Source organism: Arachis hypogaea, chromosome 10 (genome assembly GCF_003086295.3).
Source record: "Arachis hypogaea cultivar Tifrunner chromosome 10, arahy.Tifrunner.gnm2.J5K5, whole genome shotgun sequence".
NCBI classification, from domain to species: domain Eukaryota; kingdom Viridiplantae; phylum Streptophyta; class Magnoliopsida; order Fabales; family Fabaceae; genus Arachis; species Arachis hypogaea.
This window is the reverse complement of record NC_092045.1, coordinates 101,949,549-101,963,736: the sequence shown is the minus strand read 5'-3', so window position 1 is coordinate 101,963,736 and position 14,188 is coordinate 101,949,549. Positions and strand designations below refer to the sequence as shown.

General features: G+C 36.2%; 1 non-coding gene across 1 annotated transcript; it reads right to left on the bottom strand.

Annotated features, from left to right (window-relative positions):
* Window positions 1–12,259: 12,259 nt before the first annotated feature.
* On the bottom strand, window positions 12,260–12,363 carry LOC112718829 (small nucleolar RNA R71). The gene has a single exon (XR_003161156.1). It is a non-coding gene; the product is annotated as a small nucleolar RNA R71 (small nucleolar RNA).
* Between the last annotated feature and the right edge of the window lie 1,825 nt (window positions 12,364–14,188).

The window sequence follows — 14,188 nt, the reverse complement described above, 5'->3', positions numbered from 1 at the left end:
ATATTTGATCATCATTAATATAATTTGGAGTTTTCCAAACTCATCATCTCACAACCAACGGAATCATCGCGACTTTAGCGTTCCCAACCTCCTCTGCATTGCCTCTTGCATAATAAGTATTTTTGTTTGCGGTTGTAAAGTTCATTATATAAACGACTATTTTTTCTAAAAAGTATTAACTTCTAATAATTTTTTAGAGAGTAATGCTATATATCCAAATCTTTTTATAAAACAAGTGCAACTGAGTTAAACTTGAAATAATGCTATCCATAATTAATTCTTATTGATATTAGACTAATTTGGTTGGATTTGATTAACAAAAAAGAATTATTCTTCTGTAGATATAATATTGACATTGGAAGGAGTTAAGTAGGGGTGTTCGCGGGTCTGGTTGGTTCGGGTTTGGGTGAAATTAGAATCGAACCAATTGAATTATAATTAGTTCGAATTTACGTTATTTTGTGTATGTACTCAAACAAAATCAAACCGATTAAGAACGGATTGGTTCTGTTCGGATAGTTGGGTAACCGATAAAACAAAAATTCATAAAAAACAACCAAAAATTTTATCTTAAAAATTCTATAAATATAATAAACATGTAAAATCAATAAACAAGTCAATAATATGCTAACAATAACAAAATACCCATAACAATCCACAACTATAGCTAAATACTTAAGTCATTGTCGTAATTGAAAGTCTAAACACAATAAAATCCACACTAGAGGTATCCAAACAGCAAACACATTAAAATCCAAACATATTAAACGCTAAAAAATTCAAACATATTAAACACCAAACACATTAAATTCTAAACACGTTAAAAAGTAAAAATAAAAATGCAATAGAAATAATCCTTCAAAGTCTTCACTCCATAATCCTTCATTCCATAAATCAAACATGTTCAAGAGAGGAGTTGTGACTAGGGGTGGAAAACGGGCCTAAACCCGTCGAGCCGGCCCGCGTAAATCGCCAAAAAAGGCAGGTTAGGCTGAACAAGGACCGCCAAATAGCAAAAGTCCGCCTAACCCGCACCGCTTAAACCGCGGACTTTGGCGGAGGGGGCGGGCTTTCCCGCCGGGCTTAGTATTTTTTTGGCAAAGGGTTTTTTTATAATTTTTTTTCCAAAACTCAACTTTCCTCAACCCAACTTACAAGAGAATGAAGATGAAAATTGAGTATTTTGGATTATGTTTATTTTGTTTTAGAGACAATATTTATAATTATGTTTTGGATTATGTTTATTTTGCTTTGGGAACAATATTTATAATTATGTTTTGGATGAAAACTTGGTTTATAATTATGTTTATTAGATATTTATAATTACAAAACTTTAATGTTTGTGAATATAAAAATTATAATTTGTTCATACTTTTAGAAATTATAATAGTTAAAAGTAAAAAAACAGAAGAGATTTTTTTATGCCTTTATATATATATTATTTAATAGTTAAAAGTAAAAAAAAGATATTTGGCGGGCTTAGCCCGCCGTCTCGCCAGCCCGCCATTAGGCAGGGCGGGTTGGGATTTTAGGACCGCCTTACTTGGCGGGGCGGGATGGGACGGGCTTCCCCGCTTGCCACTGATGAGCGGATAATTTATACTCTTTTTGGCATTATTTTTAGGTAGTTTTTAGTAAGTTCAAGCTAATTTTAGGGATGTTTTCATCAGTTTTTATGTTAAATTCACATTTCTGGACTTTACTATGAGTTTGTGTGTTTTTCTGCTTTGATAGGAGGCTGACAAAGGACTGCTGATGCTGTTGGAATCTGACCTCCCTGCACTCGAAATGGATTTTCTGAAGCTACAGAACTCCAAATGGCGCGCTCTCAATGGCGTTGGAAAGTAGACATCCAGAGCTTTCCAGCAATATATAATAGTCCATACTTTATTCGGGAATTGACGACATAAACTGGTGCTCAACGCCAGTTCCATGTTGCTGTCTGGAGTAAAACGCCAGAAACACGTCACGACCCGGAGTTGAACGCCCAAAACACGTTACAACTTGGCGTTCAACTCCAAAAGAAGTCTCAGCTCGTGAATAGATCAAGCTCAGCCCAAACACACACCAAGTGGGCCCCGGAAGTGGAATTATGCATCAATTACTTACTCATGTAAATCCTAGTAGCTAGTCTAGTATAAATAGGATAATTTACTATTGTATTAGACATCTTTGGTCTCAGTTTTATTTTATTCTTCATATGAAGAGACTATTGATCACGTTTTAGGAGGGCTGGCCATTCGGCCATGCCTGAACCTTTCACTTATATATTTTCAACGGTGGAGTTTCTACACACCATAGATTAAGGGTGTGGAGCTCTGCTGTACCTCAAGCTTCAATGCAATTACTATTATTTTCTATCCAATTCAAATTATTCCTATTCTAAGATATTCGTTGCACTGCAACTTGATAAATGTGATGATCTGTGACACTCATCATCATTCTCACCTATGAATGCACGTGATTGACAACAACTTCCGTTCTACCGTAGACCGGGCGCATATCTTTTGGATTCCTTAATTAGAATCTTTGTGGTATAAGCTAGAATTGATGGCGGCATTCATGGGAATCCGGAAGGTTTAACCTTGTCTGTGGTATTCCGAGTAGGATTTCGGAATTGAATGACTGTGACGAGCTTCAAACTCCTGAAGGTTGGGCATTAGTGACAGACGCAAAAGAATCAATGGATTCTATTCCAACCTGATTGAGAACCGACAGATGATTAGCCATGCTGTGACAGAGCATTTGAACCTTTTTCACTGAGAGGATGGGATGTAGCCATTGACAACGGTGATACCTGATGATTGAATTTTTGACGGTATAGAATTTCACTATTGAAGTCTCGTTGCAAGTATAGTTTCTAAATCAATCAAAAATCCTTTCATACAAAAGATTGTTTGTCACAAGTAACAAACCCCTAATTTTATAAACCGAAGTATTCAAACCTCGGGTCGTTCTCCCTAGGAATTACAATAAAGTGTCTTGCTATTGGTTATGAGTTATTTTTTGGGGTTTTGATAAGAAACATGAAAGATAAATGGCAAGAAAGTAAACTAATGGCTAAAAAGGTCTTGGCAAGGGTTGGTGGTCAAGGATCTCTATCCTAATCACTAACCACAATATGAGAATTGGCAAGGATTAATCTCATTAAATCATCCTCTAACTAGTAGTAAAGGAAAGTCAAATGAGCTATATCAATCCTAGTCCATAAGTCCTAACTCTCCACTAATTCAATTAGTGAGAACTAGAGTCAATGGCTCCCAATCATCAATCACTTGGACATTAGTAACTCAAGAGGTCCTAAGTTACCTTTCCAAGCCAAGAGTATAAAATCCTACTCTAAAATCCAACCAAGCATTTCATCAAATACTTGGAAGGCAAAAAAGGAAAACATAGTAAATCAACAACAAGAACAAAATCTAACAACAATTATTGAAAGGAATTAACAACACAAATCAAAAGGAACACAATTATTATGATTTACCTTGAATTGAATTGAAAGAGAAAGGAAGGAACAAAAGTGGATCTACAATCAAAGTATAAGAACAACATAAAGGAAGTTACAACAAAAGAATAGAGGAAGATGAATGTAACAACAAAGAATTGAAAGGTAGAAGTAGAAGAAAGCAAAGATTAAAACCTAGATCTAAGAACTAATCCTAATCCTAATCCTAATTCTAGAGAGAAGTGAGAGCTTCTCTCTCTAGAAATTACTTCTAAAACTGAACTATGACTAATGGTAACTAACATCTAAAGTATGAAAGTATATTCATTCCCCCTTCAATCCTTGGCTTAAATAGCATCAGAAATGAGTTGGATTGAGCCCACAAGGCTTTAGAATTCGCTGGCCACGTGTTGCATTAAGTGGGTCATGTGCCACCATCGGTGTGTCCGCGTACCGTGCGTGTGCGCGCCCCTATGCGCGATGCAACTATGGCAAATCTTATATCGTTTCGAAGCCCCGAATGTTAGCTTTCCAACCCAACTGAAACTGCATCATTTGGACCTCTGTAGCTCAAGTTATGGTCATTTAAGTGCGAAGAGGTCGGCTTGACAGCTTTCTGGTTCTTTCATTTCTTCATGAGTTCTCCAACTTTTCATGCTTTCTTTCTTCATTCCCTTGATCCAATCTTTGCCTCCTAAACCTTAAATCACTTAACAAACATATCAAGGCATCTAATGGAATCAAGGAGAATTAGATTTAGCTATTTTAAGACCTAAAAAGCATGTTTTCACTCTTAAGCACAATTAAAGGAGAAGTTATAAAACCATGCTATTTCATTGAATAAATGTGGGTAAAAGGTTATAAAATCCCCTAAATCAAGCATAAGATAAGCCCTACAAATGGGGGTTTATCAACCTCCCCACACTTAAACCAAGCATGTCCTCATGCTTAAGCCAAGAGAGAAACAAAGGGTATCAACATTTATTCAATGTAAATAAACTATATGCAACCTAAACTATATGCAACTAAATGCAAAATGGTTTTACCTACTTGGTTAAAAATAAATCAATCCTTCAAGTCATACATGCACAAGTAGGGCCAAGATCATATAACGATTCATGAATCCTACCAATTCGAATATCAAAATGAAGTTCAAGTAGACTTGCGAGAAGAAAGCTCATGAAAGCCGAGAATCAAGGAATTGAGCATCGAACCCTCACCGGAAGTGTTTGCACTCTAGTCGCTCAAGTGTATAGGGTCGATTCTCTCAATTCTCCCCTAATCATACTTTCCAAAATTTGTTTTTCATCTAACAATCAACAATTATTTCATGCATGCATACAATTATCATGAGGTCTTATCTTTAGGTTGTAATGGGGCTAGGGTTAAGGTAGGGTCATATATGGCTAGTGGACTAGGATTTGAATCTTTGATTAACCTAGACCTTCCCACATAACCTATATAATGACCTAATACAATTAAGTACTAATCTAACTACCCATTCCTCACTTTTTCACATACTCATGCATTTTCTTTTCATTCCACAACACTTATGCATTGATTCTTATTGAGCTTCACTTTGGGGCATTTTGTCCCCTTTATTGCTTTTCTTTTTTTCTTTATTTTTCTATATACATTTTTTTCTTTTCCTTTTTTTTTTCTTTCTCACTTTTATTTGTTTTTTTTCTTTTCATTTTTCTTTTTTCTTTCAAACTATATACAAGAACATCAACGCATAAGGTCTATACATTTAATCAATACATGAGTATGTACCCAATTCCCCAATATAAAAATACAAAACACAAATACCCTTTTATCCCAACCAATGTCCCAAAGTTTTCCCACTCTTGAATGACACTCACACTCACTAGCCTAAGCCAATCAAAGATCCAAATAAAGGACATTCATTGTTTTCCGCTTTAAGGCTTGTAATGTGCTAAATTAAAGAACAAGTGGGTTAAGCGTAGGCTCAAAATCGGCTAACAAAGGAGAGTAAAAGGTAAGGCTATCTGGATAAGTGAGCTAATGAAATGATGGCCTCAATCATATAAATGCATGAATACACAAAATAATGGACATAAAGAATCAAACAAATCAAAGATTACAATCATAGAAAGAGAATAATGCACACAAGAATGGAAAAATAAGTGGTTATAAGATGTAACCACACCAATAGGCTCAAAACTCGCAAGCTTGTGTTCTTAGCTCAAAAACAATGTTCCAAAATACATTCTTTCAAGCAAGTTCAACAAAAAATTTTCAAATTGGTAGGTTGCCCTAAAACGGTTTCTTGGGAAAGAAATCATCACCCTAACCAAGTAGTCCTAATAAGAAGAGGGTAGTAAAATATGTACAAATTCTAACTAACATGCAACCTAGCATGCAAATGCAATAACTAACTAACATTGGTGTTGAAAAAGAAAATTATTACCCATGGAGATCGTTCGACGACCTCCCCACACTTGAAGATTGCACCGTCCTCGGTGCATGCAAGAAGAGCAGGGTGGACGGGTTGCTACAATTGATGAGCTCCTCAAATGGTTGTGTGGATGACTTGTTTGTTGCCCCATTTAACAGCTTTTCCTTTCTCCCTTCTTGGTGGCCAACCATGGTGGGGTGTCTCCCATCTAGCACTTTTATTTATTGTCCTTAAGTTGGACTTATGGGGAGCTTCTTATCAAGGTGGCTTGTGCTTGTATTCATCTTGGAACTCCTACCAATGCTTGGTTCTCCATTGTGCCCTAAGATTCTTCATGGATTGAGCCAAGTCTTGATGGAGTTTTTCACAAGCTTGGGGCTCCCAAAGTTGGTCCTCTTCTTGTAATCCGGGATCCCACACTTTGTTTTCACACCCGTCTTGAGGTTGATCATCATTATTAGTCCATCCGGGTGGTGAACAAGATGAATTCTCTATGAAGTGCCCAACAATCCTCCTATACCCATCTATTTGAGCACTATTCCCACCTTTGTATTCAACTCTTGAAGTATCAACCAAAATGAGCCTTGATTTGCAACGCTAACCACGAAACATCTTTCGCTTATGCTTCATCCCACAAAGCATCCTAAGTTGACCATCCGTTTCAAGCAAGCCATACTCAAGCGGGACAATAAAGCTAATAGAAATGAATCTTACCCACTCAAGTGAAGGAGTAGATGGCAACCTAGGCAAAGATGCTTCCAAAGATCTTGACAAAGCATAACCAACCCCCGTTCTTCTATTTCTAGGGACTTCCACCTCTTCACAAGATTTCTCTAATTCAATCCTTTGTTCATCAATACTATCTAAGCCTTTTCCCTTAATCAAACTATAATTAGGAGGGTGAAAGAAGTTTACCTCCACAACATTTTCAAATGCACCGGGAGAAGGTTCTTCAAGTTCAAAGGATTCTCCACCACTAGGACTTCATGCTTGCTCTTCATTGCCATGGGCACTCAATTCTTTCTCTATCCCATCCAAGTCTTCATATGGAATATGCCTTGGAAGATGTGCACTTTCCTCCCTAGCATCAATTTCAATCATCTTGGAGGGGTATTCTTCAACTCTATGTTCCCATGGGGGCTCCGCATCTCCTAAGTCTTCTACCACTTCTTCCTTGTCCTCAACAATTAAAGCTTCCTCCAATTGTTCCATTACAAAGCAACTTCCCTCATTTCCCACCGGAGTTTCCAATCTCTCCTTCATGCTATGTTCTTCATTCGATTCTCCACATGTAGCCATGGGAGTTCCTTGAGTGTTCAAGCATTGGGAGGTTAATTGATTTGTTACCGCATCCAAGGCGGCCATGAAATTTTGCACATCCCTTTTCATCTCTTCTTGCCCTTGAACAAGAACACCAAGGGTCTCATCCATTAGAGATTGGGGTGGGTGGAAGGGTTCATCATTTTGGGGAAAAGGTTTATAATTGGAAGGTGGTTCTTCTTGGTAAAATTGTGGTGGTTCTATGTTTTCCACTCTTTCTACTTGTTGGACAACACACTCCATGGTTGCTTGAAATTGATCCAATACTTCCTTGAGACGATCCCTTGACTCTTGTTCCGCTTGGATATCATGGTAGGGATCATATGACTCTTGGATCGATGGAAATGAATATTCTTCCATGTAAGGTTGTGGTGGAAGGTAAAATTCATCTTGTGGTTGAAAATTATCATTTATTGGAGGTGGCTCTTGAAAATATTGATGTTGGAGTGGTGGTGGCTCTATATGTGGTTCATATGGTTCGTATGGTTGTTGGTAGGGTGGATATGGATTAGGGTCATATGAAGGTGGTTGGTAAGAAGGGGCTTGTGAGTATGGTTGAGAGTTATGTTGAGGATATGGTTCATAGGCATATGGTGGTGGTTCTTGAAAGTCACAAGGTGATTCACCATAGCCATTGGATTGATATGAATCATAGAATGGCTCTTCTTCATAGTGCATTGGTGGAGGTTGTTGCCATGAAGATTGATCATATGTATATGGCTCCTCCCACCTTTGGTTATCCCATCCTTGATACATTTCTTCATTATAGTCCTCATTTCCTACAACATATTGATAACCACACTCATAGCCAAGGTGAGAATTCATGATAGCAAGAATAAAATGAAAACAAAATCAAATAAGAAGCAAGAAAATTAAATCCTAAAACAAGATATTCACACTATTCACATATGTACAATAACCAATAACATAACACCATTGCAAATCCCCGGCAACGGCGCCATTTTGATGATTGAATTTTTGACGGTATAGAATTTCACTATTGAAGTCTCGTTGCAAGTATAGTTTCTAAACCAATCAAAAATCCTTTCATACAAAAGATTGTTTGTCACAAGTAACAAACCCCTAATTTTATAAACCGAAGTATTCAAACCCCGGGTCGTTCTCCCTAGGAATTACAATAAAGTGTCTTGCTATTGGTTATGAGTTATTTTTTTGGGATTTTGATAAGAAACATGAAAGATAAATGGCAAGAAAGTAAACTAATGGCTAAAAAGGTCTTGGCAAGGATTGGTGGTCAAGGATCTCTATCCAATCACTAACCACAATATGAGAAATGGCAAGGATTAATCTCATTAAATCATCCTCTAACTAGCAGTAAAGGAAAGTCAAATGAGCTATATCAATCCTAGTCCATAAGTCCTAACTCTCCACTAATTCAATTAGTGAGAACTAGAGTCAATGGCTCCCAATCATCAATCACTTGGACATTAGTAACTCAAGAGGTCCTAAGTTACATTTCCAAGCCAAGAGTATAAAATCCTACTCTAAAATCCAACCAAACATTTCATCAAACACTTGGAAGGCATAAAAGGAAAACATAGTAAATCAACAACAAGAACAAAATCTAACAACAATTATTGAAAGGAATTAACAACACAAATCAAAAGGAACACAATTATTATGATTTACCTTGAATTGAATTGAAAGAGAAAGGAATGAACAAAAGTGGATCTACAATCAAAGTATAAGAACAACATAAAGGAAGTTACAACAAAAGAATAGAGGAAGATGAATGTAACAACAAAGAATTGAAAGGTAGAAGTAGAAGAAAGCAAAGATTAAAACCTAGATCTAAGAACTAATCCTAATCCTAATCCTAATTCTAGAGAGAAGTGAGAGCTTCTCTCTCTAGAAACTACTTCTAAAACTAAACTATGACTAATGGTAACTAACATCTAAAGTATGAAAGTATATTCATTCCCCCTTCAATCCTTGGCTTAAATAGCATCAGAAATGAGTTGGATTGGGCCCACAAGGCTTTAGAATTCGCTGGCCACGTGTTGCATTAAGTGGGTCATGTGCCACCATCAGCGCGTCCGCGTACGGTGCGTGTGCGCGCCTCTATTCGCGATGAAACTATGGCAAATCTTATATCGTTTCGAAGCCCCAGATGTTAGCTTTCCAACCCAACTAAAACCGCATCATTTGGACCTTTGTAGCTCAAGTTATGGTCATTTAAGTGCGAAGAGGTCGGCTTGACAGCTTTCCGGTTCTTTCATTTCTTCATGAGTTCTCCAACTTTTCATGCTTTCTTTCTTCATTCCCTTGATCCAATCTTTGCCTCCTAAACCTTAAATCATTTAACAAACATATCAAGGCATCTAATGGAATCAAAGAGAATTAGATTTAGCTATTTTAAGACCTAAAAAGCATGTTTTCACTCTTAAGCACAATTAAAGGAGAAGTTATAAAACCATGTTATTTCATTGAATAAATGTGGGTAAAAGGTTATAAAATCCCCTAAATCAAGCATAAGATAAGCCCTACAAATGGGGTTTATCAATGCCCTACATACAGTTTGCCATGGAAAGGAGTAAGAAGGATTGGATGAAGCAGTAGGAAAGCAGAGATTCAGGAGGAGCACAGCATCTCCATACACCTATCTGAAATTCCCATCATGGAAATACATGAGTAACTTTGTCTTTATTTTATGTTTATTTACTATTATTTGGTTTTACAAATTCCATAATTTATTTAAATTCGCCTGACTGAGATTTACAAGATGACCATAGCTTGCTTCATATCAACAATCTCTATGGGATCGACCCTTACTCACGTAAGGTTTATTACTTGGACGACCCAGTACACTTGTTGGTTAGTTGAACGGAGTTGTGTCCACACATAGCAAAGAGCCATTATAATTATTCCATACAACAACAAAGAGTACAACATTAATGATCACAATTTCGTCCACCAAGTTTTTGGCGCCGTTGCCGGGGATTGTTCGAGTATGGACAACTGACGGTTCATCTTGTTGCTCAGATTAGGTAATTTTCTTTTTATTTTCTTTTCAAAAAAAAGTTTTCAAAAATCTTTCAAAAATTTTTCTTTATTGTCGTTTTCTTAAAATATAATTTTCAAAAAAAAATAATAAAAATACAAAAAAATCATAAAATCATAAAAATAAAAAATATTTTGTGTTTCTTGTTCAAGTCTTGAGTCAACCTTTAAGTTTGGTGTCAATTGCATGCTTTAAAAAATTTTTCTTGCATTTTTCGAAAATTCATGCATTCATGGTGTTCTTCATGATCTTCAAGTTGTTCTTGACAAGTCTTCTTGTTTGATCTTGATGTTTTCTTGTTTTGTGTTGTTTGTTGTTTTTCATATGCATTTTTTGTTTGTTAGAGTCCATGCATTAAAGATTTCTACGTTTGGTGTCTTGCATATTTTCTTTGCATCAAAAATATTTCAAAATTATGTTCTTGATGTTCATCATGATCTACAAAGTGTTCTTGGTGTTCATCTTGACATTCATAGTGTTCTTGCATGCATTCTTTGTTTTGATCCATAAAGAAAAGAGAAAAACACAAAAATGACGTTTTTAATTTTTCTCTCTCATCATTAAAAATTCAAAAATAAAAAAATATCTTTTCTTTTTTTCCCTCAAAATTTCGAAAATTTGAAGTTGACTTAGTCAAAAATTTTCAAAATTAGTTGTTTCTTACAAGTCAAACCAAATTTTCAAATTTTACAAATCTTATCTTTTCAAAAATCGTTTTTTCAAAAATCATATCTTTTTCATTTTTTTCTTTTTTTTCGAAAATTTTAAAAATCTTTTTCAAAATATTTTCAAAATCTCTTCCTTATCTTTATTTCAAAATTTTCGAAATTACACTAACAATTAATGTGATTGATTCAAAAATTTAAAGTTTGTTACTTTCTTGTTAAGAAAGGTTCAATCTTTAAATTCTAGAATCTTATATTGTAGTTTCTTGTTAGTAAAGTAATTAATTTTAATTTTAAAAATTAAATCTTTTTCAAACATATCTTATCATATCTTTTATATCTTATCTTTTTATCATATCTTTTTCAAAATTTTATCTTTTTCAAAAATTTGATTTCAAAATATCTTATCTAACTTCTTATCTTCTTATCTTTTCAAATTTGATTTTAATATCTTTTTCAACTAACTATTTGACTTTTTATTTGTTTCTTATCTTTTTCAAAACCACCTAACTACTTTTTCCCCTTTAATTTTCAAAAATACCTCCCTCTTTTTCAAAAAAATTCCTTTTAATTGTTTAAATTTTAATTTTAAACATATCTTATCTTTAATTTTCGAAAATCACTAACCACTTTTTCAAAATTATTTTCGAGATTCTCTATCTCTCCTTCTATCTATTTATTTATTTATTCACTAACACTTCTCTTCATCTCTCTTCATCTCAGATCACCACCTCTATCCTTACCCATTCTTCTTCACTACTCTGCCCTTTTTTTCTTCTACTAACATAAAGGAATCTCTATACTTTGACATAGAGGATTCCTCTTTCTTTTCTTGTTCTCTTCTTCCCTATATGAGCAGGAACAAGGAAAAAGACACTCTTATTGAAGCTGATCTAGAACCTGAAAGAACTCTGAAGAGGAAACTAAGAGAAGCTAAACTACAACAATCCAGAGGCAACCTTTTTGAAATTTTTGAACAAGAGAAGGAAATGGCAGCCGAACCCAACAACAATAATGCAAGGAGAACGCTTGGTGACTTCACAAAACCAACGTCCAAATTTGATGGAAGAAGCATCTCCATTCCTGCCATTGGAGCCAACAATTTTGAGCTTAAGCCTCAACTAGTTGCTTTAATGCAACAGAACTGCAAGTTTTATGGACTTCTATCTGAAGATCCTTACCAGTTTTTAACTGAGTTCTTGTAGATTTGTGAGACTGTTAAGACGAATAGAGTAGATCCTGAAGTCTACAGGCTCATGCTTTTCCCTTTTGCTGTAAGAGACAGAGCTAGAACATGGTTGGACTCACAACCTAAAGATAGCCTGGACTCCTGGGATAAGCTGGTCACGGCCTTCTTGGATAAATTCTTTCCTCCTCAAAAGCTGAGCAAGCTTAGAGTGGATGTTCAGACCTTCAAGCAAAAAGATGGTGAATCCCTCTATGAAGCTTGGGAAAGATACAAGCAGATGACCAAAAAGTGTCCTTCTGACATGTTTTCAGAATGGACCATATTAGATATATTCTATTATGGTCTATCTGAATTTTCCAAGATGTCATTAGACCATTCTGTAGGTGGATCTATTCACCTAAAGAAAACGCCTGAAGAGGCTCAAGAACTTATTGACATGGTTGCAAATAACCAATTCATGTACACTTCTGAGAGGAATTCCGTGAATAGTGGGACGCCTCAGAGGAAAGGAGTTCTTGAAATTGATACTCTGAATGTCATATTGGCTCAGAACAAAGTGTTGACTCAGCAAGTCAACATGATCTCTCAAAGTCTGAATGGATGGCAAAATGCATCCAACAGTACTAAAGAGGCAGCTTCGGAAGAAGCTTATGATCCTAAGAACCCTGTAATGGCAGAGGTTAATTACATGGGTGAACCTTATGGAAACACCTATAACTCATCATGGAGAAATCATCCAAATTTCTCATGGAAGGATCAACAAAAGCCTCAACAAGGCTTTAACAATGGTGGAAGAAATAGGCTCAGTAATAACAAGCCTTTTCCATCATCTTCTCAGCAACAGACAGAAAATTCTGAACAGAGCCCCTCTAATTTAGCAAACTTAGTCTTTGATCTGTTAAAAGCCACTTTAAGTTTCATGAGTGAAACAAAGTCCTCCATTAGAAATCTAGAGGCACAAGTGGGCCAGCTGAGTAAGAAAGTCATTGAAACTCCTCTCAGTATTCTCCCAAGCAATACAGAAGAGAATCCAAAAGGAGATTGCAAGGCCATTGAAGTAATCAATATGGCCGAATGCACAAGGGAGGAGAAGGACAAAAATCCTAGTGAGAAAGACCTCCTGGGACGTCTCTCAAACAAGAAGGAGTTCCCCATTGAGGACCTAAAGGAATCTGAGGCTCATATAGAGACCATAGAGATTCCACTAAATCTCCTTCTGCCATTCATGAGCTCTGAAAAATATTCCTCCTCAGAAGAGGATGAAGATGTAACTGGAGAGCAAGTTGCTCAATATCTAGGAGCTATCATGAAGCTGAATGCCAAGTTGTTTGGTAATGAGACTTGAGAAGGTGAATCTCCCTTGCTCATTAGTGAACTAGATACATGGATTCAGAAAACTCTACCTCAAAAGAGACAAGATCCTGGTAAATTCTTAATACCCTGTACCATAGGCACCATGACCTTTAACAAGGCTCTGTGTGACCTGGGGTCAGGCATAAATCTTGTGCCACTCTCTGTAATAGAGAAACTGGGGATCATTGAGGTACAACCTGTCTTATTCTCACTTCAATTGGTAGACAAGTCAGTAAGACAAGCTTATGGATTAGTAGAGGATGTGTTAGTAAAGATTGAAGGCCTTTACATCCCTGCTGATTTCATAATCTTAGACACTAGGAAGGAAGAAGATGAATGCATCATCCTTGGAAGACCCTTCCTAGCCACAGCAGAAGCTGTGATTGATGTTAGCAGAGGAGAATTAGTCCTTCAATTGAATGGGGACTACCTTGTGTTTAAAGCTCAAGGACCTTCCTCTGCAACCATGAAGAGGAAGCATGAAAAGCTTCTCTCAGTACAGAGTCAAAAAGAGCCCCCACAGTCAAACTCTAAGTTTGGTGTTGGGAGGCCACAACCAAACTCTAAGTTTGGTGTTGAGAAGCCCCCTCATTCAAACTCTAAGTTTGGTGTTGGGAGGCCCTCATCATGCTCTGAATATCTGTGAGGCTCCATGAGAGCCCACTGTCAAGCTAATGACACTAAAGAAGCGCTTGTTGGGAGGCAACCCAATTTTTATATATTTAATTTTAATTTTATTTTATTGTTATTTTGTGTTTATTAGGTTCATGATCAT